Raw genomic sequence first — 26,203 nt, 5'->3', positions numbered from 1 at the left:
ATACAACTAAGAAATCAGAGGCAGCAAGGTTGGAATGGAAGGGTGTGAAGGTATTTGCATATGATAGAATTATGTACGTAGAAAGCTCAGAAGAATATGCATACAAATTGTCAGAGCTAGTGAGAGCTTAGAAATGTGGCTACTTAGAAAAATAATACATAAATGTCAGTCGCATTCTGTATACCAGCACGAAACAATGGGAGGATTGATTTATTGAGGTGATACCACATGCAGTAGTATCAGAAGATCAAGTAACTAAGACTAAATCTAATAAAAGATGTATAAGATCTCTATAAGGGAAAATTATAAAACTTAGGATCTCAGTAAATAGAGAGGTATATCATGTTCACGGATAGGAAGACATAAATTCATTAATTTGCCAATTTTCCCCAAATTGATCTATGGATTCAATGTAACCAAAATGCAACCAAAACTTCAACTGGACTTTTTGTGTAACTTGATAAGAAAATGACGACGGTGCCAGCGTGCCTCCGACCTCACTCCCAAGCTCAGGCAGGTGCTCCCATCAGGGGACACCCCCAGCACCAGCACCAAAGCCCTCCCTGTACCTCGCCCCAGAGGACACAGCCAGGCCTTCCTCCTGACAGAGCTGGGGATGGGACAGGCAGCCCCCAAACACACACCAGGGGCAGGACACAGACACCGCTCGCTTACCCCTGGCTCTGGGTGGCTGGGACAGGGAGCCCTCTGCTGCCTTCACACTGGGGGGCACGGGTGCCAGGGGGTGCATGTTCAGTATGTCTGCATCCAAGAGTTTGGTGGACTGGGCTTTGGTGACACCGGTCTTTGGGGCCTTGTCGTCCGCGTGCTGGCAGTTGCCGGCGGGGAGCTCTGTCTTCCCGCCGCAGCCCCTCCCGGCCAGCGTCTTCAAGGGCACAGGCAGCGTGAAGGGAAGGACCCTCCCTGCCCCCGGTTTCAGGTCTGGCTGGAGCGCAGCTCGTGAGGGCCTGCACGCAGAGGCCGGCAGGGCCGAGGGCCACGGCACTCTTGGGGGCCACATGTCTGCGAGCAAGGTGGACGGGCGGGAGCCGGGCATGGGTGGCGTTGGCCTCCTGGCCCTCCTGACGCTGACGCCTTCCACGCAGAGGTCGGACACGCTGAACGGGGGCAGCTCCACGGTGGGCTGGGAGGGCAAGGTGGGGGTCAGGGGTGCCAGGGGCCGGGCTGGGACAGACCCCCACCTGGCTCAGGGTGGACACTGGGACCCGACGTAGCCCCAGGAGGCTGCCAGGCCCTCAGGAGCATGCAGGGAACACGGCTTTCTCTGGTCAGGTAGTCGGGGCTGGCCCAAGCAGGGACTCACGACACCCTGTCCCTGAGTTCTGCTGGCCCACTGCAAGGCCTCTAAGGGTCTCACTGGCCACAACCCATGAAGGTCCAGCCACCCACTGGGTCCGTCCTTCAGGGAGGTCCAGACCTCCCAGGAGTCTGGAGTGATCCCTGCAGATGAGGCAGCTGAGCCCACGGGAGAGTTGGGGCAGGTGCCAGGCCCCCAATGCGTGAGCACCATCAGGACCAAGCTTTGCTCAGCCCTCAACCCTCAGAATGGGATTGGTGTCCTCCATGGGCCAGGCAGGGCTGGAGGCCTGCAGCTCCACCCACCTTCTCAGTAACCCAGAAGCAGAAGCGTCTGCAGCACAGGGTGGCCCCAGCCCCCTCCTGTGGACAGGCCACCTGCAGCCGGGCAGGGCAGGCACTTGCTCACCTGTCTCCACAGCAGCTCAAAGTTGCCGATGTCACAGTTGCGGTTGAGCCTGCGGTCCACCACCACCTTGATGATGTCCTCCTGCACCTGGGCGCAGAGCTGGGCTGTGACGGGCGTGGAGGGGTGCATGGTGGGGCTGGAGTTGATCTCGATGAGCCAGGGCTTGAAGTCCCTCCCGAGGATGAAGTCGGCCCCGTAGAGCTCGAAGCTGTTCTTGCGGGCCTCCACGTGGCCCTGGGCCACCTTCATGGTGTGGGCGATGGCCCTCTTCATGGATGGGTAGATGACATTGCCCCACAGGGCCCCGCAGCCCATCTTCTGCAGGTACTCCTGGAACCTGGAGCTCGTCCACATGTTGTGGCCCGGCAGCAGCGGGCTGCGCTCCTTGTCAGTCTTGAAGTGCTTCTGGATGGAGTTGTTGCACAGGTGGATGGCGCTGCAAGGAGACGTGGTTTGTTAGGCTGCAGGGCACACACGGGGCGGCTGCAGGAGGGGCCCAGGCTGGGGTGGGGCAGGGCTCTGCTAGTTCCCCCACCAGGAAGCAGCCTTGGGACAGCCCTTGGTCCAGCCCGGGGACAGGATGGCCTGAACCCAGGGGGCAGAGCAGAAGCCCACCAGCCCAGGGCCATCAATTAGGGGCTGCTGGCAAGTAACAATCTTCTCAAGCCTCGGTTTCCCCATATGCATATGGGAATAGGGCTGCTGGCCCTTGAAGAGCTGATTAGGTGAGATGAGGTAAGAAAGATCCACCTAACTAAACATCTCTATTTATTTATACTCTTGCCTTGTTCTGCACAGGATTCAAAACAAACATCTTTTAGGAGATTATAAAATGCTGTGCATATGGTTAAGGGCATTTTCATGGAGCTGTGGGCATGTTGGGCAGGTGCATCGGAATGGGGATTTCCCATCTAGTCCCAGGGGTAAGACCTGCCTCCGTGGCCATGTCTAAGTTACACTTCCATGAAAAAGTAGATGAAAAGAAAAAGGATATAGGCAAACAGAAGAGAGTTTTGAAAATGCAAACCAGTGGCACCGGGTCACGGACCTACAGTGCTAACAGTTAACTATTTTCTTTAATTTTTGTCAGTATGTGCCAGGCAGGGCCACACCTGTTGGACACTGTTCATTTCAGGGACTCTCCCGTCAGCCCAAGATGAGTGTTATGGTCCCAGATGGAGACACAGGGCTCAGAGAGGGTATGAGATTTGCCAGACACACCACTCCTGGCTTAGTGAGACCTGGTTGGCCCAGATGACTCCAGCTATGACCTGCCAGGTGTGATTCCAGGTGTGGCCACAGTCCCTAGCCTGGAGGCAGAGTTAACCCTGCAAGGTCTCTGTTGAGCGACTCTCAGTCCTCCCTGGATTCTGGCTGACTGCTCTGCAAAGCCCCTGCTGAGACGTGCCCCAGCCCCGCACACCAAATGGTGGTCATAACACAGCCAGAGGAAGCCCTCGGCTTGGTCAGAGGCTGGCAGAGTTCTTTGCCTCTGTGTAGATGGCATGTTCCTGAGGATCACAGACAAGCTGTCACCATCCTGCCCACTCTGGACCCTGGGGAGGTGGGGGTTCACTCACCCTGGGCACCCCATTCCTGGATGTCTGAGCCTCCACCCGGCACCCCAGCACCTGCACATGGCACTTTCCCTGCCCTTGTGATCTAGGTGCCCCTTGCACAACCCTGGCACTGCAGGCACATGGCCAATGGTACCATTTAAGATTTTCCGGAGGAGACACAAACACCACAGGACATAGAATGCTGGCCTGAAGGCCAGTGGGCCAGGCGTGTCCCTTGGGGAGGTCGTTGAACCTCCCAAGCCTCAGTTTCCCCTTCTGTGCCTCTGTGGTGGTGGACGACTGTGAGGGCACAGCCCGGGCCCCCCACCACGTATGTGGGACTGCACACCCTCCCCCTGAGGTGTTGAGCTGACGCCCCTTCTTACCTGTCTAGACTGTCCAGGGAGAAGCGCTGTGTGGAAAACCGCAGGTAGCTCTCCTTGTAGAACCAGATGGTCAGCGGGTTCCAGTCTGTGACCAGGAACCACTGCCTGATGTCGAACTTGGTGTCATAGATGAGCATCGGCGTCTCGATGTACTTCTGGACCACCCACTTGTTCTCCTTGGAGGGGGGATTGTCTGTGGCCACCAGCTGCAGGATGTCCTCCACGCGGTCCATGCACACTATGTCTGCAAGAAGCCACTGCTCAGCCCAGTGCAGCAGTGCCACGCAGTGCAGCCTCCTCAGGGTTGTGGCTCAGCCCTGAGACCCACACCAGCTTTGGACTAGGACCAGGAGGCAGTGCAGCTGGGCTGGGCAGGGAGCTCTGTGGACAAGGCTGCAGATGGCACAGGCCCCCCCAACTCTCCTCCCACAGGGCTGGCCCCCAGGACTCCAGAGAGAACAGAGATCAGAGGAGGGATGGGCGTGGGGACGGCAGCACTGTTGAAAGGCTGCCAGCAAGCAGAGGCTGAGGCCTATGCCACGCTCTGGGGTGTGGTGTGAACAGGGGCCAGGGGCCACTCTTTGGACCACAGAGAAACCAGGCTGGTGCAGGGGGGTCTCCTGAGGGCTGTGAGGGGCAGGCACCAGGGGGCCTTGGAGTCCAGTGAGGGCTGGTACTAAAGGGTGACTGGACGAGTGGGATGCACCAGGAGCAGGACAGGAAGTGGGTGCTGAGGTTCATCCCCACCTGGTCCTCCTCCACCTGTGCAGGAGGATTTTACAATTTCCCACCATCACCCCCAAAGTTATGCCAACTGGCAAGTGACCTGTGAGCAGAAGGGAGGAGCACTGCTCTGTGCTGCAGTCTTCAGTGCCACCGCTCCTCCCTGCTGGGACATCCCTGAAGCCTCGGGGAATGATGCATAGGATGGGGGGCTTTGAGCATGCCCCACCATCCACCTATGCCAGCCTGCAATTACAGCAGGTGTGAGTGAGATGCACAGTTCTTGCTGGGAGCCACTGAGATTCTGGTACTGCTTGTTACACAGCACCCTCTGCCTGTTCTGACTGATACAGGGGTGGAGGGCAGCACAATCCACAGAGGGGTGAGGTGAGCCTTCCCCACAGAAGTACACACTTTCATTTCCTAGTGCTAGTAAGTTGAGACCTTGCTGTCCTGAAATGGATGCTCAAGACACAGCAACAACCACCAAAAGGACCCTGGGCTGACACACAAGGGTCAGCCAGGAGCAGGAAAAGGCACAGCCAGTGACCACACACAGAGGTCCATTTGCTTTGGAGCAGAGGGTTTGAGGTGTCCAGGCATCTGCAGTGGGAGGAAGGTTTGGCATGATGCACGGGAGGAGACAGATGTTGTTCAGGAAGAGGAGTGGGCTCAGAACAGGCCCTAGGAGGAGCACACCACACATGGCCAGGCAGGGCAGGTACTTGCTGGCGAGAGAGCCAGCAGAGTCCTGAGAGTCTGCAGGACACCAGGGGAGGGTGAGCCCAGGAAAGAGGTGTTTCAGGATGGAAGATGTTTAGGACTGAAGGCAATAAAATCTCAAACTAATAGATATTTCTTTTAAAAAATCACATAATAATTAACAACTTGTGAACTAAAGAAAACCAAAACTTCAGAATAATTCACAAGGCAAATAGAATACCCAAAGTAAAAGTAAAAAGTCTATTTAGATACTGAGGAAAATTAGAACATTATGTAACATAAACAATAGGGTGCAGTTAAAGCCATATTCAGAGGAAATTTCATAGCCCTAAAGCTTTTATTACTGCACAAGAAAGATTAGAAATAAATGAAATGAGCATTTAAGTCAGAAATAAGATGGAGAAATCCCTCACAGAAACACTGAAAAATGCAACCTAAAGTTGGTTCTTAGGAAACATGGATAAGATTGGAAAACTGCCTTGAAGTCCTGTCTCTCGTTTTTGTTTTTGTTTTTGCGGGGGGGGGGGGGCGCGTTCTTTTTTCTTTTTCTTTTTTAATGGAATACACAGTACTCACCATTAGGAATAAAAGAGAGACCATTCACAGCTGCAGTTCAAGAAGATGAGGTAGAAAGCCCGAACAGAACAATAACCACAGACAAAATCTAAGAGGTGTCAAAGAGCTACCTCCAAGAGAGCCTGGTATTTCCAGGTGAGTTGTATAAACAGTCCAAGGAAGAGGATTCCACTGTGGTTTGAGATGAAAGTCCTCCACCCACTTCAGAGGCTAGCACAAGACTTTTGCCAAGATCAAGGGAGGTCAAAAAAAGAAAACTATAGAACAGTTTAACTTACAAGTACAAGGGAGGAAATCCCAACTAACGAGCAAATCCAAATCCAGCACTGGGATCGGAACATGAGCTGCAAAACACCTCTGCCTCTGAGATACTCAGGCCCAGAGTCCTGAGCCCCAGGCCGACTTTGGCTTTCAACTCCTTCCTTCCTTCCCCACCGATCCCCGAGCCCTGAGACTTTGGGTGCCTCGCTCCCAGGGGCTGGCACTGAGCAGGTGGCCACCACGGCTGTGAGCTCACGCACACAGGGAACACCCACACCAAAAGAACTCACCTCGGCCCCGGGACTTGGCTGCAGGCTTTATAATCCAGATGTTCCGAAGCCCGTCAATCCCCATCTGAGGGTTCACGGACGTGAGTTTGTTCAGCAGAGCCTGGCACTGCGAAAAGTAATGTCTTGAATTGGAGATGAAAGCATCACCACTACAAAACAAGATCCAGAAAGTGCGTGAGACTCAGACGGTGCCCTGTGGACCAAGTGGATGCTGTGGCTCCAGGACAGCTTAGTGGCCAACCTGGCAGAAAAGGGTGAGGGGCAGGCCCAGGACATCCTGCCAACTAGAGGGACACCGGGAATGCGACCCTGCAAGGCTGCTCCTGGACAAGGGTGTGTGAAAGCAATGATACCCCAATCTGTGGATCTGGACTGGCACGTGCACCCCCAGGAGTGCTGTGCCTGGGGGCACACAAAAATGCTGGGAGACAAAGGTGGTTCCCCATGCCGTGTTTCACCTGCACTTGGTGGCACCTGGCATGGTCCCCCAAAAGGAAAAGCTGACCTGCCACACAGGCCTGCCTCTGTCCCAGGTCAGCTGTCAGCCTAATGTCCTGCAAGCTTGACTGTCAGTCTGACTCCAAGGTCCTGTGGGTGGCTTTGCAGAGTTATGGAAGCCATGGGACCAACTCGAGAAGCCACCAAAATTTGGGGGAATGAGGAAGGGGGGTTGGTGGAACTGTCTGAGTTGCATTTAGAGCTCGGGATTGCATTACTGCTGCCAGGAGAGGGAGACCCACTCCAGCTCCAGCAGCCACCCCCAGGGCCCCACGGGCCCCTCCATGTGTGGGCAGACCCAGCGCAATGGTCAGAAGGTGTCAGTGCGGGGCCCCGACTTCCTGACAAGGTCTGCAGCAAGGGGGGGTTTCCCACGGGGCTCCACAGAACAAAGCTTTCGGGGACATGGGACACCTGTGTTCCATGCACGCCTGCTGGGGTGGGAGGGCAGTGAGAAGGGGAAAGTGAAGGCATGTGTTCCTGAGGGTGTGGGAGCAGCCCCCCCACTGTGCAGCTGTGGTTTGGGTGCAGAGAACAGGAACCCCTGCAGTGGTGGGTGCACTCCCTGGGTGCACACCAGGCAGGGCCGCGCTGGACCGCCGAGCCCAGCTCTGCAGCATCAGCACCCTGTGACCCCAGGGTGGCAGTGGGATGGTGGGGCCAGAATCAAGACGTTGACTATGGGGTCAGGCCAGGCCTCAGCGCCCCCGTGACAGCCTTGTCTAGCCTGTAGAGTGGCCCCAATTGATCATGGTATAAATAAGGCAGGACCTGTGGGGTCCACCAGGCCAGGCCTGGCCAAAGCCTCCCTAGACAGGGATGCTGTCGCGACGCGGGCTCTGAAAGAAGACAAGTGGTTTGCTGTCCCTGGGAAGGGCCTCCTCACCCCTCTGTCTCACACTGGCAAGGTGGCGTTTGGACAGGACCACCCTCGACAGTGGCAACATCTTGTCGCCTCTGCCTGGGAGGCAGGTGGGAGGATCTGCGGGCTCAGGTGCCCAACAGAGGATGCGACAGGGGCCTGCAAAGTTTCAGGAGCCCCCTGATCTGGCGGGTTCTGGACACTCCCACACTGGTCCAAGAACAGACATGGTTCCTCCAGATCCACGTGGGAAGGTGCACAGAGGCTGGGGCACCTTCACAGGGATTCGGGGAGCCTCAGGAAGGAAGGGCTCGCCACAGGGGACATGTGGGGTCTGACACTGCCACCCCGCGGTAACTCCTGGGACTTCCTTTTTCACCGAGGTCCAAGAAAATGGGTGGAGAGCACAGTGCACTACTGGAAAGATCAGTGTGACGATTTCTACAAGGGACACTCTCATGCGGCTGCACCCATCGAGACGTGAGCACTTCGGGCTCCTCAGAAGGCCCCTGGTGCACCGTCCCAGTCAGCAGCAACAGTCACCAGCCTGACTTTCCATCAGTGCAGGCCCGTGTTGCCCGCTCTTGAACTTCCCGTGGATGGGCTCTCACAGCATATTCCCTCTGTCTGGCCTCTTTCAACACAGCGGCTGTGAGCTTCACCGGTTGTGTGCGTCAGCAGGCCCTTCTCTGACACTTGGTAGTTTCCACATTTGGGCTATTATGGGTGAAGTCTCTCTGAGGACATATGTTCTCATTTCTCTTGGATAAATACCTGGGAATGGAATAGCCAGGTCACGGGGTACACAGGTGCCTACATTTATAAGAAACTGGCAAAGACTCTTCCAAATGGGTTGCACCAAGTCACAGCCCCGCCGCAGTGCAGGGTCCCAGCTGCATGCGCACTGGCCGGCACGTGCCAGGCTCCAACTTCAGCCACTCTGCGGGGTGTGCAGCAGCATCTCACTGCGGCTTTAATTTGCGTTTCCCTGATGAGAAACGACATTGGGCACCTTTTCATGTTCTTATTGGCCATTTGGATGTCTTCTTGTGCGAAGTGCTTGTTCAAGTCTTTTGAGTGCCATTTTCAATTGAATTGTTTCTCTTTTCTTATTGATTCCCAGGAGCTCTTCGCATCTTCTAGATACGAGACTTCTGTTGGATGCACATATTGTAAATATATTCCTCCAGTTTGTGGCTGTCTTTTCATGATCTTTATAGTGTTTTTTGATAAACAGAGTTCTTAACGTCAATAAAATGCAACATAGCAATTTTTTTCTATTTTGATTAGAGCTTTTAGTGAACCATTTAAGAAATCTTTTCCTTCATGGTCATGAAGATATACTCCAGTGTTCTCTTATTTTCTTTAACTTTAACATACACGTCAAATTAATTTTTGTGTTTTTGTGAAGCAGAATTCAAGGCACATCTCCTTTCCTATGGCTGTCCATCCCTCAAGCACTATTTAGTGAAAAGCCCAACCCTTCCCCATTGAGTTGCAGTGGCTCCTTGGTCTTAAATCGAGTGATCATATGTATGAGGATCCGTTTCTAGACTCTCTAGACTGTGACGTTGGTGTATTTATCTTTCTTATCCCAATACCACCCTGTCTTAACATTGTAGACTTAGAGGAAGTTTAGCAATTTGTAGCAAAAGTCCTCTAATTTTGTTTTTATGACCAAGCTTGCCTTGACTTTTCTTAAATCATTCATATTGCTGCATAAACTTTAGAATTGGTTTAATTCCTCCCACCACCCCCACCCCCCAAGTCGCTGCAGGGTTTGATTGGGACCACATTGAATCTATAGATTAGTCTGGGAAGAACAAGTATCTCTACACTGTTGAGCCTTCTAATTCACAAACATGGTCTTACACATACACAGACACATGTACTGTATATACATTTATTAGGTATTTAATATCTCTTAGTTTTACTTTATAATTTTCAGTTTAGGGTCTTGTATTTTGTTAGATTCATTTCTAGATATTTGTTGTTATTTGGTGTTATAGTAAATTGCTTTTAAAATTTCATTTTACAATTGTTCCTATGAGGATACTTCAAAAAATTTGTGGAAAAATGAAATTAAGAGATAATATGACTCTTTCCGCGGGCTTTTTGAAGACCCTCTCATATGACATGGACATACAACAAACTTCTGTACATTGACCTTGATAAATTCACTTAATTCTAATACTTTATATTTTTAAAAAATTTTCTATGTGCACAACCATGTCATCTGCAAATAAAATTTTACTTCTTCCTTTCTGATCTTTATGCCTTTTCTCTTTCCTGTGCTATCATACTAGACAGACCATTCAGTCCACGCTGAGTAGAGGTCTGACGGCGAGCACGTGGTCCCATTCTGATTGCAGGGGCGCACTTCCAGTGTATAACCACTAAGAAATACGTCAGCTGTTTGATTTTTATAGATAAACTTTATCAAATTAAGAAGGCTTTCTTCTTTTCCTAGGTTGCTAAAAGAATTTAACATGGATGGGTATTGAATTTCATCAAACTTCTTGCATCTAAAGCTATCGTTTTTTATTCTGTAAATGTGATATAATTCACTGATTAACTTTTGAATGTTAAACCAACCTTGCATTCCTAGAGTAAAGCCAATTTGGTTATGGTGTATTATTTTATCCACATATCACTGGTTTGGCTTTGATTAGGATTTTTGTATATATATCCATGAGAAATATTGACCCATAACTTTTTCACTTTGCTCTTTTCAAGCTTTGATATCAGGCTTTTTCTGGCCTCATAAAATGATTGGAAAGTGTTTCCTCCTTCCGTATTACTTGAAAGCATTTGTGTATCATTGGTACTAATTTTTTATTAACTGCTTAGAAAAATTCTAGAGTGAAGCCTAAATTATGGGCTTGGATTCGTCTTTGTGGGAAAGTTTTTTAAATTACAGATTTAATTTATTTAACAAATACAGACTATTCAAAATTTCCATTTTCTTTTTGAGCCTGTTTTAATAAACTGTGTTTTTTAAAGAATTCGTTCATTTCATCTTAGTTGGCAAAATTACTGGTGTAATGTGGTTCATTACATTCTCTCATTATTTTAATTTCACTGAAGTCTGCGGTGATGTCCTCTTACTATTCCTAACGCTGGTAAATTGTGTTTTCTTCTGTTTTACTTAATCAGATTTGGTAATGTTTATCAATTTTATCAGTTAAAAAACCGTTGGCTTTATCTTTATGGGTTTTCTTTATTGTTCTTTCCCCCAGTTTATTTCTGCTCTTGTACTTTTTATTTTCATCCTTCTACTTAGTTTTGGAATTAATTTTCTGTTCTTTAGTTTCTCGAAATGAAACTAGCATTTCATATGAGACTGGTCTTCAACCTTTCTTATTTTCTGAGATGCACCCTTAATGGTAAAAATTTCTCAATAAGCACTGCTTAGCCAAACCTCACAGGTTTTAATATTTTTATTTTATTTTCATTCAGTAAAATTTTTTCTAATTTCTCTTGTCATATCTTCTTTGACCCATGAGTTGTTTAAAATGTGTGCTTAATTTCCAAATATTTGGGAAGTTGATAATTGTCTTTCTGTTGTTGATTTCTAGTTTAATTCCATTTTGTCAGAGCCCATACGCTCTATGATTTCAGCTCTTTGAAATTTGTTTACTCTTGATCTAAGGTCTGCTGTGTGCCCTTGAAAGGATGTGTATTCCTTAGTAGTTGGATCAAGTGTTCTAAACATGTTCTAAACATGTCATCGAGCCCAACTTAGCTTCTCTATCTTTACTGACATTTTATTAGCTTAGTCTATCAAGAACTGAGAAATGTGTGTTAAAATCTCCGACTGTGAATGTGGACTTGTCTATTTCTTTTAGTTCTGTTAATATTTCCTTCAAACACATTGAAGCTGTTTTATTAATTACATTTAAATTTAGGATTACGTCCTTCTGTTGAGTTGGCATTTGTTGTTATGAAGTGTCTGTCTTTATACCTAGTCACATTTCTAGCTTTAAAGGCTACTTTGTCTGATATTAAGACAGCCACGTTTACTTTCAATGTGTCATTTCATTTACTTTCAAATATGTGTAATTATATTTAAAAGGTGTCTCATAAACACAGTGAATCTTTTTTTAAAAAGGACATTATTCTGAAAACCTTTGTCTCTAACGGAGGTGTCTACTGCATTGACTTGGGGAAATCCCTGGCAGAGGTGGGTCAGAACCTGCCATCGCACCGAGTGTCTTTCACTTGTCCCCTCTCCCATCCGTGTTCATTTGTCCTCTCCTTCATCTTTTTGGATTCATCTGGTATTTTACATCATTTGATTTATCTCTGCTAGTAGCTTTTAGCTATGATTTGGCTTATTTTTCAGTGGTTACTCAGAGATGACATATACACTCTATTTTTACCACTTGTTTTGAACATATACACGTATCCATGTGAGTCCATATTTTAAATACATTAATAGATATTTTATATATAATATGTATGTATAATCCAAATTGGAAATGAAGAAATAAAATTGTCTTTGTTCACAGATGACATGATCCTGTGTGTAGAAAATCCTAAAGAATACACACACATGCACACACCACGACCTATTAGAACTAGTAAATGAGTTTAGCAAGGTCACAGATACAACATGAATATACAAAAATAAACTGTATTTCTACATACTGCAAAGAAAAAAATCCTAAAATAAAATTTAAAAAATAATTCTATTCATAATAGCATCAAAAAGAATAAACTACATAGGAATGCATTTAACAAGAGAGGTGCGAGATTTGAACACTGAAAACTACAAAGCATGGTTGAGATAAATTTTTAAAGACCTAAATAAATGGAGAAACAGTCTGTGTACATAGATTGGAAGACTCAGTATTATTAAAAACCAGAAAATGCAACCTAGGGAGGCTGAAAAAAACTAGGTCGGGGATGAGGATTGAACTCTGGGGTAACTGAAATGTTCTAAAACTGGGTTGTGTGATAGTTGTACAACTATGAATTTACTAAAAATCATCGAATTGTACATTTATGGTAAGTAAATTTTATGGTATTCAAATTATAACTCAATAAATATCTTTTTAAAACTTAAGCTAACCTGGAAGCAGACAGGAGCCCCAAACCTCAGAAAGGTGCCTCAATGCTCAGTCAGTCACCTCAACCCCCAGACAGGTGCCCCAACTCCTAGAAGTCACCCCAACATCCAGACAGGCACCCTAATATCCATACAGGTGCCCCAACATTCAGGCAGTCACCCTAATATATAGACAGGTGGGCCAATGCTCAGAAAGATGCCCCAGTGTTCAGACAGGCACCCCAACACCTGGACAGGTGCCCCAACACCCAGAAGCTGTACTGCCCCGGGCAGCTCCTGAAATCCCCTGTGTGAGGGGATTGATGTGGGCATGTGTGTTGCGAGCTCACTACTGCTGAGCTAGCAGGTCGGGGGTTCTGCACAAGGTAGCATCTTACTGGACAAGGGTGTAGTACTGCTGGGTCAGGTCCTTCCACTCAGCCTCAGTGAGGCCCTCCGTGGTTTCCTCTGACACATCGATGTCCTCATGCTCCAGCTGTCCCAGGTAGGTCTGACACACCCTACATGCAGTGTCCACAAGCTGCCCGGAAATGCCCCTGGGCTGAGCTTCAGCATTCTCAGGATCTGAAACCCAAGCACAAGCACATGCAGTGGGGGCCATGGCCAAGGGACAGCCCTGCAAACCCCTGTGGAGTGCGCCAGATGCCATGGACTAAGGCTGCCCCACCCCCTCTGTGCCAAAAGGCTTCTCTGGGCAGCCGCCTTGGGTGTCACACCTGCCCCTGGGCAGGTAAGCTCTCCTCTCCTGAACAGTCCCATCCTCCAACTGTTCTATGAGCACCTCCCCCGTAAACACACTGACCCTGCAACATAGACTCTCAGCTGCTCGTGGTAGCAATGAGATAGTACTTGCTATGGTTTGAATGTGCCTCCCCAAAACTCACTGAAGCTTGATCCCCATGTAACAGTGTTAAAAGGGTAGGAAATCAGACCATGGTATTTGAAAGGTGGGGCCTTTGGGAAGTGATTGGATCATGAGGACCATGCCCTCATCAATGGATTAATCCATTAATGAATTAATGGGTTAATGGGTTATCAGGGAATAGCCTGGGGGCTTTATAAGTCCCTCACCAGATGCGCCCCCTGGACCTCAGACTTCCCAGCCTCCAAAACCTTAAGAAATGAATTCTGTTTCTTTATAAATTACCCAGTTTCAGATATTCTATTATAAGCAACAGAAAATGGACTAACATAGTACTTCTCAGGAACTCTCACAAAAACTATTTTTTCGAGCTCATACTTGGTATCCAGTAAACATTTTGTGAATAAACCTGCATTGCACTGATGCCCACAAGCCCTCAGGATAAGTGCCATCTCCCCCCATGACTACAGGGTTTCTCAGAGCACTCTCATGGTGGGCTCAATGGCTCTCTGCACCTGACTACTACGCACATCCCACTTCTTCTGGAGCTCATGACTCAGGACCACTGTTGAGTCTCAGCAAGCACAGGATGAAGGCAAACCTCAAGTGGCCTCAGGAATGTGGGCAATGGGCTAAGAACCACCAACCATCCATTCACCTAGCTATGGGGGAGCTGAAGAGAGGCAACCCCAGGAATGGTGGCAGGGCTGCCTGGAAGATGTATGAAAACAATGCCACAGAGGAGGGGGGTCTGGGTGCTGTGCTAGCTGAGGCACTCACGATGGAGAGCAGACCCAGCAAGGTGGTACTGCAGGAGAAAGCCGCCGAGTTTATGTGGTAGCTGGAGAAATTACAGTATGCATTTACTTTTTTTTTTATTGAGGTGATTTTCACAGAATAGAAAATTAACCATTTCAAACCAACTGCAGTTCTGCACTTCTGATTTCTGGTCCAGCACGTAAGGACCTTGGAGGTCGCCACTGCACCCTAACAAGTAAAAAGCTGAGCAAATGGAAAACCAACAAGTCTTCTTAGATCCATCAGAGAAGTGAGGTCAAAGGTAAGCCACTGCCCCCAACAGTGGAGAGACAGACAGGAGAATACTGAGAATCACAACTTACCAGAGCTGAAACCGCCACAGGAACCAGTGCTGGCATAGAAAAGCTTGAACTGTAATTGTTCATTGCTGGAAGCAATTCCTCAAAAGGCAGAAAAAGGTTGGAAATAAAATCAGGAACAAAGAACAAGAGCAACAAATAGAAAACACTAACAAAGATGGTAGATGTGAACCCACTACATCAATAATCACATCAAATGTCAATGGTCTAAATACACTGATTGTAAAAGACAAAATGTCAGAGTGACTTAAACACAAGACCCCAACATATGCTTTCTATAAAAACCAACTTTTTTTTTTTTTGACTGGTAAGGGGATCGTAACCCTTGGCTTGGTGTCGTCTGCACCACGCTCAGCCAGTGAGTGCACCAGCCATCCCTATATAGCATCCAAACCCATGGCCTCGGTGCTATTGGCACTGCACTCTCCTGAGTGAGCCATGGGGCCAGCCCAAAAAAACCAACTTTAAATAGAAAGACACAGAAAGATTAAAAGTAAAGGAATGGAGAAGAATATGCCCTGCTAACATTAGTCAAAACAAAGTTGAAGGAGCAGTATCAATTTCAGACAGACAGACTTCAGAGCAAGGAAAATTATCAGAGATAAAAAGAACATTACATAATGAAGAAGAGGTCAATTCTCCAGAAAGACACAACAATCCTTAATATGTATGTGCCTAACAACACAGCTTCAAAATACATGAGGTGAACCTGATAGAATTTCAAGCACAAATAGAGATGAGCTCACTGTTAGAGATTCCAACACCCTGTATCAGTAATGGACAGACCCAGCAGGCAGAAAAATCAGTAAGGATACAGTTGAACTCAACAGCACCATCAATCAACTGGATATAATTGACATCTGTAAAATACCCATCCAACAGCAACATACCCATTCTTCTCAAGTTCACATGAAACATTTACCAAGCTGGACCACATTCTGGGCCATAAAACACACATCAACAAATTTAAAAGAAATCATATAACATATGTTCTCAGACCACAATGGAACTAGACTAAAAATCAATAAGAGAAAGATAGCTGGAAATTTTTAAAGTACTTGGAAATTAAAGAATATACTTCTAAATAGACACATCAGTCAAAGAAAAAATCTCAAGAGAAATTAAAGAATATTTTGAACTAAATGAAATGAAAATACAACTTATCAAAATTTGTGGAATGCAGCAAATCAGTGCTTAGAGAGAAATTTATAGCATTGAATGCATGTATTAGAAAATAAAAAAAATCTAAAATCAATGATCTAAGCCTCCACCTTAGAAAATTAAACAAGAAGAGCAAATTAGATCCCAAGTAAGCAGAAGAAAAGAAATAATAAAAATTAAAATAGAAATCAATGAAATTGAAAGTAGTTAACCAATAGAGAAAATCAATGAAACCAAAATCTGGTGCTTGGAAAAGAGCAATAAAATCAATAAGCCTCTAGCCAGGCTAATTAAGAAAAAAAAGAGAAGACACAAATTGCTAATATCAGAAATGAAAGAGGGGACATTGCTACAGATCCCAAGGACATTAAATGGAAAATAAAGCAATATTATGAACAATGCTATGTCTACAAATTTGAAAAACATGAAATAGACCAATTCCTCGAAAGATGCAATCTGCCGAAACTCACCAAGAATAGACAATCAAAAAAGCCCATGTCTAGTAAATAAATTGAATCAATAATTAATAATTTTCCAAAACAGGAAGCATCAGTACCAGATGGGTTCACTGGTGAATTCTACCAAAGATTCAAGGAAGAAATTATAGCAATTCTCTAAAATATCTCCCAGAATGTAGAAGCAGAGGGACTACTTCTTAACTCATTCTACATTCTGCTCTACAAAATATACTGTCAAGAATATGAGAAGACAAGCCAGAGATTGGGAGAAAATATTTGCATATATCTGATAAAGGGAGAACTCTTGAAACTCAACAATAAGAAAACAAGCCAGTTTAAAAGTGGGCAGGGGATCTGAACAGACACCTCACCAAAGAGATATACAGATGGTAAACAGGCATATGAAAAGGAGCTCCACATCACATGTCATAGGGAATTGCAAATTAAGACAACCAGCGAGGTACTGCTGCCCACCTATCACAATGATGAAAATCCAGAGCACTGACACCACCAAATGCTGGCAAGGATGTGGAACAACGGGGACTCCCATCCATCGCTGGCGGGAATGCAACATGGTACAGCCCCCTTGGAAGGCAGGTTGGCGGGTTCCTACAAAATTAAACACACTCTTGCCATACCATCCAGTAAGTGTGCTCCTTGTTGTCTACCCAAATAAGCTGAAAACTTACGTCTGCACAAAAAACTGCACCTGAATGTCTACAGCAGCTTTATTCATAATTGCCAAACCTTGGAAGTGACCAAGATGTCCTCTGGTGGGTGAGCAACTAAGTAAACTGTGGCACTTCCAGACAACGGAACATGATTCAGCACTAAAGAGAAACGAGCAATCAAGATGTGACGAGACACGGAGGAACCTTAAATACACATCACTCAGTGAAGAAGCCAGTCTGAAAAGGCTACACACTGTACAATTCCAACTGTACGACACTCTGGAAAAGGCAAAACTATGCAGACAGTAAAAAGATCAGCAGTTGCCAGGGGCTGGGGAGAGGGTTAAAAGAGGAAATAGGTTTGCTCTGAGAATGGCCAGATGCGTTAGACGTGCGGGTGCGTCAGTCCCGGGCTGCTCAGATCCTCAATACTGACCGTGCCCAGGACATGCCAGATGCCCTGGACGGGGGCCGCCTGCCCTCGCCCACGTCACACCGGCCCTCACCTGCGCCACGCCGGCCCTGGCCTGCCATACCGCCCTCGCCCACGCCACACCACTCTGGCCAGACACACCTCTCTTGTTGCCCAGGTCGCTGTTCCCGGCATCCTCCCGCCTGCTCCTGAGTTTGCTCCTGGTGTAGCTCTGGTGGCTGACGACCCACTTGAGGATACTGGACGCCATGGTGCGCCGGAAGTCGGCTAAAAGGACACCGAGGCCTTGCCCCTCTGCCTGCATGCGGACTGGGGACAGGGGACGCAGCCGGGGCAGCACAAGCCCCCGCCCCCATCCTCAGCGCAGCGTCCCACGGCCTGCAGGCCTCACTCCCACCCTCACAGCCCTGCTGTCCAGGCTTCCCCCTCTGCCCTGCTCTGCCCGCAGCCTCCACCTCCAACCGTGTCCTTCCCCCCTGTCCTCTGCACAAATGCCTCGACCTCCAGCCACGGCTCAGTTGCGCACCTGCCCTGTCCACACGCTGCCCGGCCTGCTCCTCCTTCCCCAGGGCCACTGTTCCTGAGCACCTCCACCCCTCCCCAAGACCATGGCCAGGCAGTCCCCTCCCTGGTGCTCTGTACTCAGCACCTGCCCCATCAATCTGTCTCAGCACTGACCACAGGGATCTCTCTAGAAGCTCCTCTGCTGTTGGCACCACGGCTCTCTGTGGTCTCCCACCCCCTCCCCCTCTCAAGGAGTCCACCTGGACCTCCCTGGACGTGGTGAGTGGCTGTGCCCTCCTCTGCTGGGCTGCACCCATCCAGCACAGAAGTTGGAACATGGCTGTGGGTCCTGCAGACCCAGGCTCAGCCCCAGCTCCAAGCAGAGGGGGCTGCCAACAGCCCACCAGGTGGCAGAGAAGATGCCCAGCTGCTCTGAGCCAGCAAATGCCAGTGAGGCTCCCTCCGTGCCCGCCTCCCCGCCCCAGCCCTGCGCCCCGTCAGAACCAAGCCCACGGACACCCTGTCGTGTTCCGCAGCCTTGCCAGCCCCCAGCGCCTTCCCTTCCCACCTTCCGGATGTTGCATGGAAGCTTCTGGACTAGCCCTTGCTAGGTGGACCTAAGGTCCCCCTGTGGTCCTGGCCACTCACCCAGGAACTCCAGCTTCTCGCTCTCGGTGCAGAGGCCATAGCAGCGCGGGAAGAAGGAGTCGGGGTTGGCCTGGGCGTACCACGGCAGGCTCCGCATGTTCACGCACAGCCCGATCTCCAAAGACAGTGGCATGTTAGGGGCCCGCAGCAGGTGGCCCAGCTGCACCACGTTCGCAAGGCGAGGACTGGCCGTCCACCCCTCCCGAGCCCCCCAGGCCAGCCAGTGTAAGTGCAGGCCAGGCAGCCCCAGGGGAGGGCAAGAGGTCGTGTCTGCAGTGCCAGGACTGGTGGGCACCACATCCGCCTCTAGGTCCCTAAATGGGCCTCAGAGGGTCCTGCAGCTCAGACACCAGGAAGGAGGACAGGTTTCGGGGCCTGGAACGTGGCCGCAGGCCCACTGCTCTGTCCACCCAGACTCAACAGTTACAGTTAAGGAAGCCTGTCATGAAATCCCAGCACCTCAATGTCCAGTTCATCAGCCCATATGGGAAGAAGTGCCCAGTGCCCAGGAAATGCGGTGCCCGCTAACTGCTGAGCCTGCTGGGGACCAGCTGTCCACACGGAGGTCTCTGCAGGGAGCAGTGTCTCCTGACTGTGCAGTCAGTGGGCACCGAGCAGACATGGGACTTGCTAACCCTGTGCAGGTAAGACAGCTAAGACAAGGTGGACAGGTGGACAGGAGACCAGCTGACCCTCGCAAGACACCTGGGAGCCTCGTCCCTGACCCCTTCCACATCATCCCTGTCTGACAGGGAAGCCCTTCTGCCCAGACCTCTCCCGAGCAGGGTCCACCACATCTGCATGTCCTGAGCAGGCCCCACCCCTGTGCCTCAGACCTCAGTGTGGATGGGTGTGTGGGCCACCTTGGGAGGTGCTGTGAGGCTGGAAGTGACAAGAGCGAGAGGTGCCCCATCAAGGCTCTGTGGGCGAAGGCAACACCTTTCTCGAGGACCCAGAGCCCCTTCAAGGCCCACAGCTCCTGCACCATCTTTGGCTTGGCCTGTGTCCCTGGAGGAAGGGGTTCTGTGGCCCCAGTCCACCCAGAGGCACAGAGCAAGGGGCACAGGGGCCCTGTGGGCTGTGGGTAGGTGGGGCAGGTGCTGAGTAACTCTGCCACAGCCTCGGACCCACCAGCAGGAGGTGCCAGGGAGCCCTGGGGAGAACCCGGGAGGTGACGGGTGTGTGTGAGCTGTCCCAACCACAGCAAGGCCTCCAGATGCCTCCTCCCCACCTGGCAGGCCCTGGGAGGCAGGCAGTGCCCCTGGCCCACTCCTGCCAAGGCCCCAGACTCTCCCACTCACCTTGGTGGTGAAGGAAGCCGTCTTCCCGAAATGGTTCAGCATCTGGTCACAGGACAGGCTGTGATAGTCAATGACGTCCCTTTTGATGGTCCAGAGGAAGTAGGGCATTTCATTTTTTACCAACCTAGACTGGCAAGAAAGAAACCTTCATCAGTATCCAACATCCAAGGTCACGTCTTCCTGACCAGGCGGACACAACTGAGAGTGAAGAAAATCAGGTTTTAAATCATGTGCACTATGAGAGCTCTGCAGGCATTTCATGCCGGCCGCTGGCGCAGGTCCCTTGAGGGCCTGCCATGTGCAGAGCGTGGGGAGCAGCATGGCCACTTGGTTTCTGCTGTCACAGAGCCAAGTGCACAGCTTCAAGCTCGGGGCAGCTTCCTCCGTGGGGCTGTGAGTGGGGTCCAAGCTGCCCTTCCGATGGGTTTCTACATGGGGCTCAAGGACAAGGGGTGCACAGAAGCTCCCGAGGACCCCAGGAGACGGGCTTCTCCTGCCCCACTGTACAGAGCAGGGCACGGAGGGCGTGGGGTGGAGCCGAAGCCCACAGCTGCGTTCCTGCTCACCAGCAGCAGCATGCATTTGGTCACAAATTCTAACCATATGAAGAGGTGCAGGGGAGGAAAACATCCCCCAAAATCCTACCCCCCAGAGACAACCCCTGACCCACCACCATGGTGAAGACCCTTCTGAGTGGGTCTTTGCAGACAAGCATGTGCGGACACAGGAACGTGAGTACACACGTGCACGGTTGCAATCCCACATGCCACGTTAGACTGCGTGCTCTCTTCTGACCCCGCGGTCAGTGCAGGCCAGGCCTGGGGCCTCGTGCTGCCCCCTGCTGTGCTGAGGGACGGGGGGCTGGGACCCCCACAGTCAACATCGCTCTCCAGAACTCACGGGGGCCTGGCTGGCTGAGCCGCTGGGCTCTGCACACTGGGTTCTCTTTTCAGGGTCCGACCTCCTTCTGCTGCCCTTAGAGTGATATCTACAGCTTGTGGTGCTGCTTTCAGATACAAGCCTCCTTTTCAAAGCCTGTTATGAATTCCGTTAGAAATAACAACAGTACGAAGAGTAGCACAGTAACCACCGTGTCCTAGGCTGAAGGACAGAGCATCACCAACCGAGTGGAAGTCCCCTTCTTGGTCACCAACCTGTCTCTCTCCTTCCACATGCAACATACGGGATGCTTGTGTCCCCCCAAGATGCCTATGATGAAATCCTCACCCCCAAGGTGACAGTATGAGTGGGATTAGTGCCCTCATAAAAGGGACCCCAGAGAGACCCTTGCCCTCTTTCCACCGTGTGAGGACACGGTGAGAAGTCAGCCGTGCTGCACCTGACCTCAGATTTGCAGGCTCCGGAGCTGTGAGAAACAAACATCTGCTGTTCAAAAGCCGCCTTGGCCGTGGCTGCAGCAGCCCGAGCCAGGACGGCGGCTTCCTTCACACGCTCACTGCGCACGGATGAGTCACTACGTGGGGCTTGTGCTGCTTCATGGAAATGGAATTAACTCCACGAACTTGAAACAACGTGCTCATGGCCATTTGTGAAGTGCCTGCCCAAAGCTTTGCCCCTTTTTCTTTTTGCCTTTTCATTATTTATTTGTGAGTTCTCCACATGTTCTGGATATTTGATCTTTTAAATTCTATGTACCACAAATATCTCCTCCCACTTGGTAGTTTGTCTTTTTACTTCTTTATGGTGGGGAGGGGACCGAGCCAGGCTGGGGGCAAGGCTGGGCCTGGCGCAGGGTGGGGCATGCAGCTCTCCTGGAGACCTTGCCCCACTTGCTGGCCAGGCCCATCCACCCCTCATCCTGCAGCACGTTGGCCGCTCAGTGCCCCTCGGTCCTTCTACACTCACAGAGAGGACTTACTGGCGCCAAGCTGTGCCCTGTGTGTAGGGGCCATTGGGCCAGGGAGCAGGGGGAGCTGGAGCACTAGGGCCCGTCCTCTGGCACAGCTGGCTTGTCCAGCACTGATGGGCTTCTCCCACCCCCAGTCCAGCCGGTCCGGCCACTGCCTGGTCACGAGAACTTTTATGATTCTGGCTTTGTCATTCCTCCCCCATGACAGGGGCACCAAGAGCAGTGACAGAGTGAAAAACCTTGGTAAGACATGTCCCACCCCAATGCCAGGCCACCTGGGATCCCTCAGGAGTGCGTGCTGCCAGGACCTACCATCACATCGTGGATATCGTCTGTTTTCTCCAGAGCCATTTCCTGATTTTCTTTGACTACAACACATTTATTCTCTGCAAACAAGACATGACAGAGAGAGACATCAGTGCCAGCAAAGGTGGCCAGACAGTGGCCAGGCTCCCACCACAGCAGGCACAACAGCAACCTGCTCCTTTCTCAGAAACCTGCTCCTTATCACAGGTGAGGCCCTCTGTTGGTGGAGAAGGTGCCCTCTGTGGGTCCTGAGCCAGGCTTAGGGTATGTAGTGGGGGCCCTCATGTACCCAAACGATGCGTGTTCATGGAAGACCACCCCCACCAGGGTGCCTGGAGCCCCTGGAGGCCGAGATGTCCCTCAGGGTGAGTGTGATGGAGCAGACAGCAGAGGGCAAGGAGGACCAGCCAGCACTGTGGGAGCCTGAGGAGTGGCCTTCGGGGAGCTGGGGCTGGAGGAGGTCTGGTCTGGGCATGGACGTGGGATGCCAAGAAGTGACCAGTACCAGGGGCTTGAAAGGGCATTCCCTGAGCATGGACACCTGGGGTGGGGGTCACTGGGAAGGTGATGGAGACACAGAGCGAGAGAGGCCCAATACATGTATGTGGAGACCTGAGGGGTGGTCTGTAGAGGGTTAGAAATCTTGATTCCTATTTGATTATTAGATAGGGTGTTTAGGTAATGCATGTATGGGACAAAAGTCTTCAGATAGGAGGCAAGAGCCTACAACTAGGTGACAAGAGCCCACTGAATCAATTCTAATCACTGTTTAGGTAAAGGATTGTATACACTGATTGTCAATATAATGGGTTCTTTGGAAGATTTTGTGAGAAGAAAATTTACACAGGTTAAAGCCTTTAATGTGAACAAGAGAACTGAAGCAAAACAGGGATTGTTCTGAGGGCAATAACCCTTAATAAAACAAAAGTTAAATGATGGGAAAATATGTGAGTTAAGATTTCCAAGGATGTTCTGGTAGATTAGTTAGTTCATGGAGGTTATTCCACATTTTGCTTTAAGCTGTTTCTTTGAGTTTCTCAAGAAGTCAGACACTTTAATGATAATCTTATTGTTTCTTTTGCATGTTACATGGCTTAGATTTATGACTCTTTTGATGGTATATTGTTTAAAATATTTTGAGCCATGCATGCATGGATGAAGATTGTTACATAGCCAATTTATTTATGTTCTTACTATGACTGACTAACCATTTGTTCTTTTCCTATAATTTCCTTGTCTTTACAATAAAAACTGAAGCAAAAACCGAATCGGGGCTGCACCCAGTTTCTCCTTCTAGCAGAGGAGTTGCTGAGGTGCAGTCCCTTTGGGCTTCTCATCGCATTCATGTTGCTTTGAGTAATCTTTTTTGTGTCTCCATTGCACAGCAAGAGGTGTAACAGTGGTCACCACACCCAGGATGGTGACCCTCCCCACTCTGTGACAGACACACAAATGTGTCCCACACTGAAAGAGAAGGCATCTCCAGGATTCTGCAGTGACCTTCACCTTCATCCTCAACATCTGAAATGACCTTGGGCTGAAGCTGGAACTTCTTTTCCACCCAGCCCTTTCTCCGCAGAGCAGCCCGGATCACTGGGTAGTGTCCACAGATAGAGAAAATCTTCTTTTCCTAAAATGGCAAGAGCTTATTTTAAATTAAAGAATTGAAAAACAAGTTGATTTTTTTGTCACGGGTGACTTTTCAGTTAAAATGTATTCCCTGTTTAAATTGTTTCTTCTTTCTGTAAATTTCCATAACTAACTCTCACTCTGTTTCTTCCTATCTGTCTTCAACATAATGCTGCTGGTGCAGAAGTCACGAGTTATTTGCCTGAAGTGTTTTGAAGGACACTGAGAGTCAGCTTGGCCCAGCACAAACCAGGCTAAACTGGTTGAGCCTGCAGACCTCTCTGCTGAGCCTGAGCAAATGTCTGCAGGGTGACCTTTTGGCATCAGAGGGCCGAAAACTCCACCTGCAGATCCTGCTAATGCTGCCAGTTTTTGAACATGCCACCCATGCAGAGGTGTGCAGATGACTTGCCCCTGCACGAATTGCTAAAGACCCTCTCAAACCTTTAACCAATCATGACCCACCATGTCTCGCACCAGCCCAGCTACTTCTCCATAAATTTGCCTTCTTTTGCACTGCTGAGAAGGCAGGTTTGAGATTTATTTCTCCTATCTTCTTGCTTGGCTACCTTGCAATTAAACATTTCTCTGCTGCAAAGACTGGGGTGAGTATGTGACTTGCTGTGCATTGGGCAACAGGCCCTGTATAGTTATGATTTCCCTATAAGAGGAGTTTTCAAAGCAAAATGAGACAGACCATGCACTGGTGGGAAGACATCCATGTCCTGCTTCAAGAACACTGGAAACATCTAAAACAAGGGGTGCGTATGTGTGTGTGTAAGTGTGCCTGGGGGGACATAGCCCACCTGCAGGGGAGACTGAGGGACAGCCGCTGTTCTGTGTGTGTCTGCTTTGTCATGGGGGTCAGGCACACAGAGGTGCTCACACACAAGCAAAGGGCTAGAAGGCCACAGCAGAACCAGGAAAATGGGTGATTCCAAAGACACAGCCAGGAGCAATCCCAACTCAGGACGCGGTCTGGATTTCAGAAGTGAGAGGAGATGCAGCCATGCAGGACTGTTCTGTGTGGCTTTCTTCTCTCTAGGAAGGTGACTGTCCCTCATGTTTGGGTGGAGCATATTGCCTGAGGTTTGAGGAGGGGAGAGGAGCCACTGGGCAGCCCAGGGAGGGCCAAGGGCAGTAGCACCATGGTGCAGGCCAGACCAGAAGCAGCTGGCTCTGCACCTGTCACCATGAAAATGACTCAGCTGCCTGGAATTGAGGCAGGCAGATGGCAGATGGTGGCACGCACAGGCCTGCCCCTGCCCTGACCTCCCAGCAAGGGGCACAGGGCAGGAGAGGAAGGGCCATGCTGCAGTCCTGGCCCATGCTGCTGGGCAAAGGCAGAGACATGGTCTGCACATGGTCACCTGCAGGGTTGGCAAACACATGCATCATCAGCAGGGGCAGGGCAGGGGGAAGTGGCTTAAATGCACCAGGGTCCTGCAGTGGACATACCTATGGTGGCCCCCAAGGAGTCCCCTCCCCTGAGCCTGTGAACTGTTTTACCAATAGTAGCATGTTGCAAAGGTGTGGAACATTGCTCCCGTGATTATTGACATTATTTGGCAAATGTGACAGAATTTGCAGATGTAATTAAGGTCCCTAATCAGTTGACTTTGATTTAATGAAAAGACAGATTATCCTGGGTGGGTCTGACCTAACAGGTGAGTCCTTCAACAGAGGGTCCATGGACTTCCTGAAGTTAGAGACTCAAAACAGTAGAGACTCTCCCCGCTACTGCTGGCTTTGAAGAAGCAGGACACCACAGGAGACGAGCTCTGCCAACACCTGGAGGGAGCTTGGGGGATGGTACTTCATGGCTGTGCACCTAGATGAGTGTCCAGGCCTACCTGGACGTCAACCTCTATGACCATGCCCAGACTCTGGACCCACACAGACTGTGGGACAACACACGATGCTGTTTTATGCAGCTAAGTCCAAGGGAAACTGTGATGCAGCCTAAGACAGCTGACGCAGGTCCCAGCAGGAGGACCTGCACACCACACCAGGAGCTCACACCAGAGCAAGCTCACGCCTGTGCTGGAAGCGGTGAGTTTGTACTCCAGCACCCTCATGAGGGATTGCGCAGGTCAGAGGACCTCTCTGAGCCTCCTCCTACTTGGAAAATCTGCCCAAGGCCTTCCATCCCCAATGGACAGGGCATGTGGACAAGCTTGGTCGCCAGCAGAGGCTGTGCTGAGGGAGCAGTGGGCCAGCACCCCACAGCTCTGCAAGACCTCCTGTCCACCCCCAACACCCTGCTGAGTTGTGGTCAAATCAAATAACTTTAAAAGAATGGATTACTTTTAGTAAGTCAGTGGAATACAATTCCTAAAGGAACCACAAAAAGAATAAAAACAGAATGTAAGATTTCTAACATATGGAGAGGGGAAAATGGAATTTAAAAAGAGTAATCAGTGCAGAAGAAGGCATGAAAGGAGAGGAAAAGTGAACAGACAGGACATACCAAATGACTGAAACGAGGAGGTAGAAATACCTGAATATACTGGTGGTTTAATTATAGATAAATACACTAAATGCTCCAGTTAAAAGGCAAAGAGTGC

This window comes from Cynocephalus volans, chromosome 12 (assembly GCF_027409185.1).
Source record: "Cynocephalus volans isolate mCynVol1 chromosome 12, mCynVol1.pri, whole genome shotgun sequence".
NCBI lineage: Eukaryota > Metazoa > Chordata > Mammalia > Dermoptera > Cynocephalidae > Cynocephalus > Cynocephalus volans.
The sequence above is the reverse complement of the archived record's forward strand: the minus strand, read 5'-3'. Positions refer to the sequence as shown.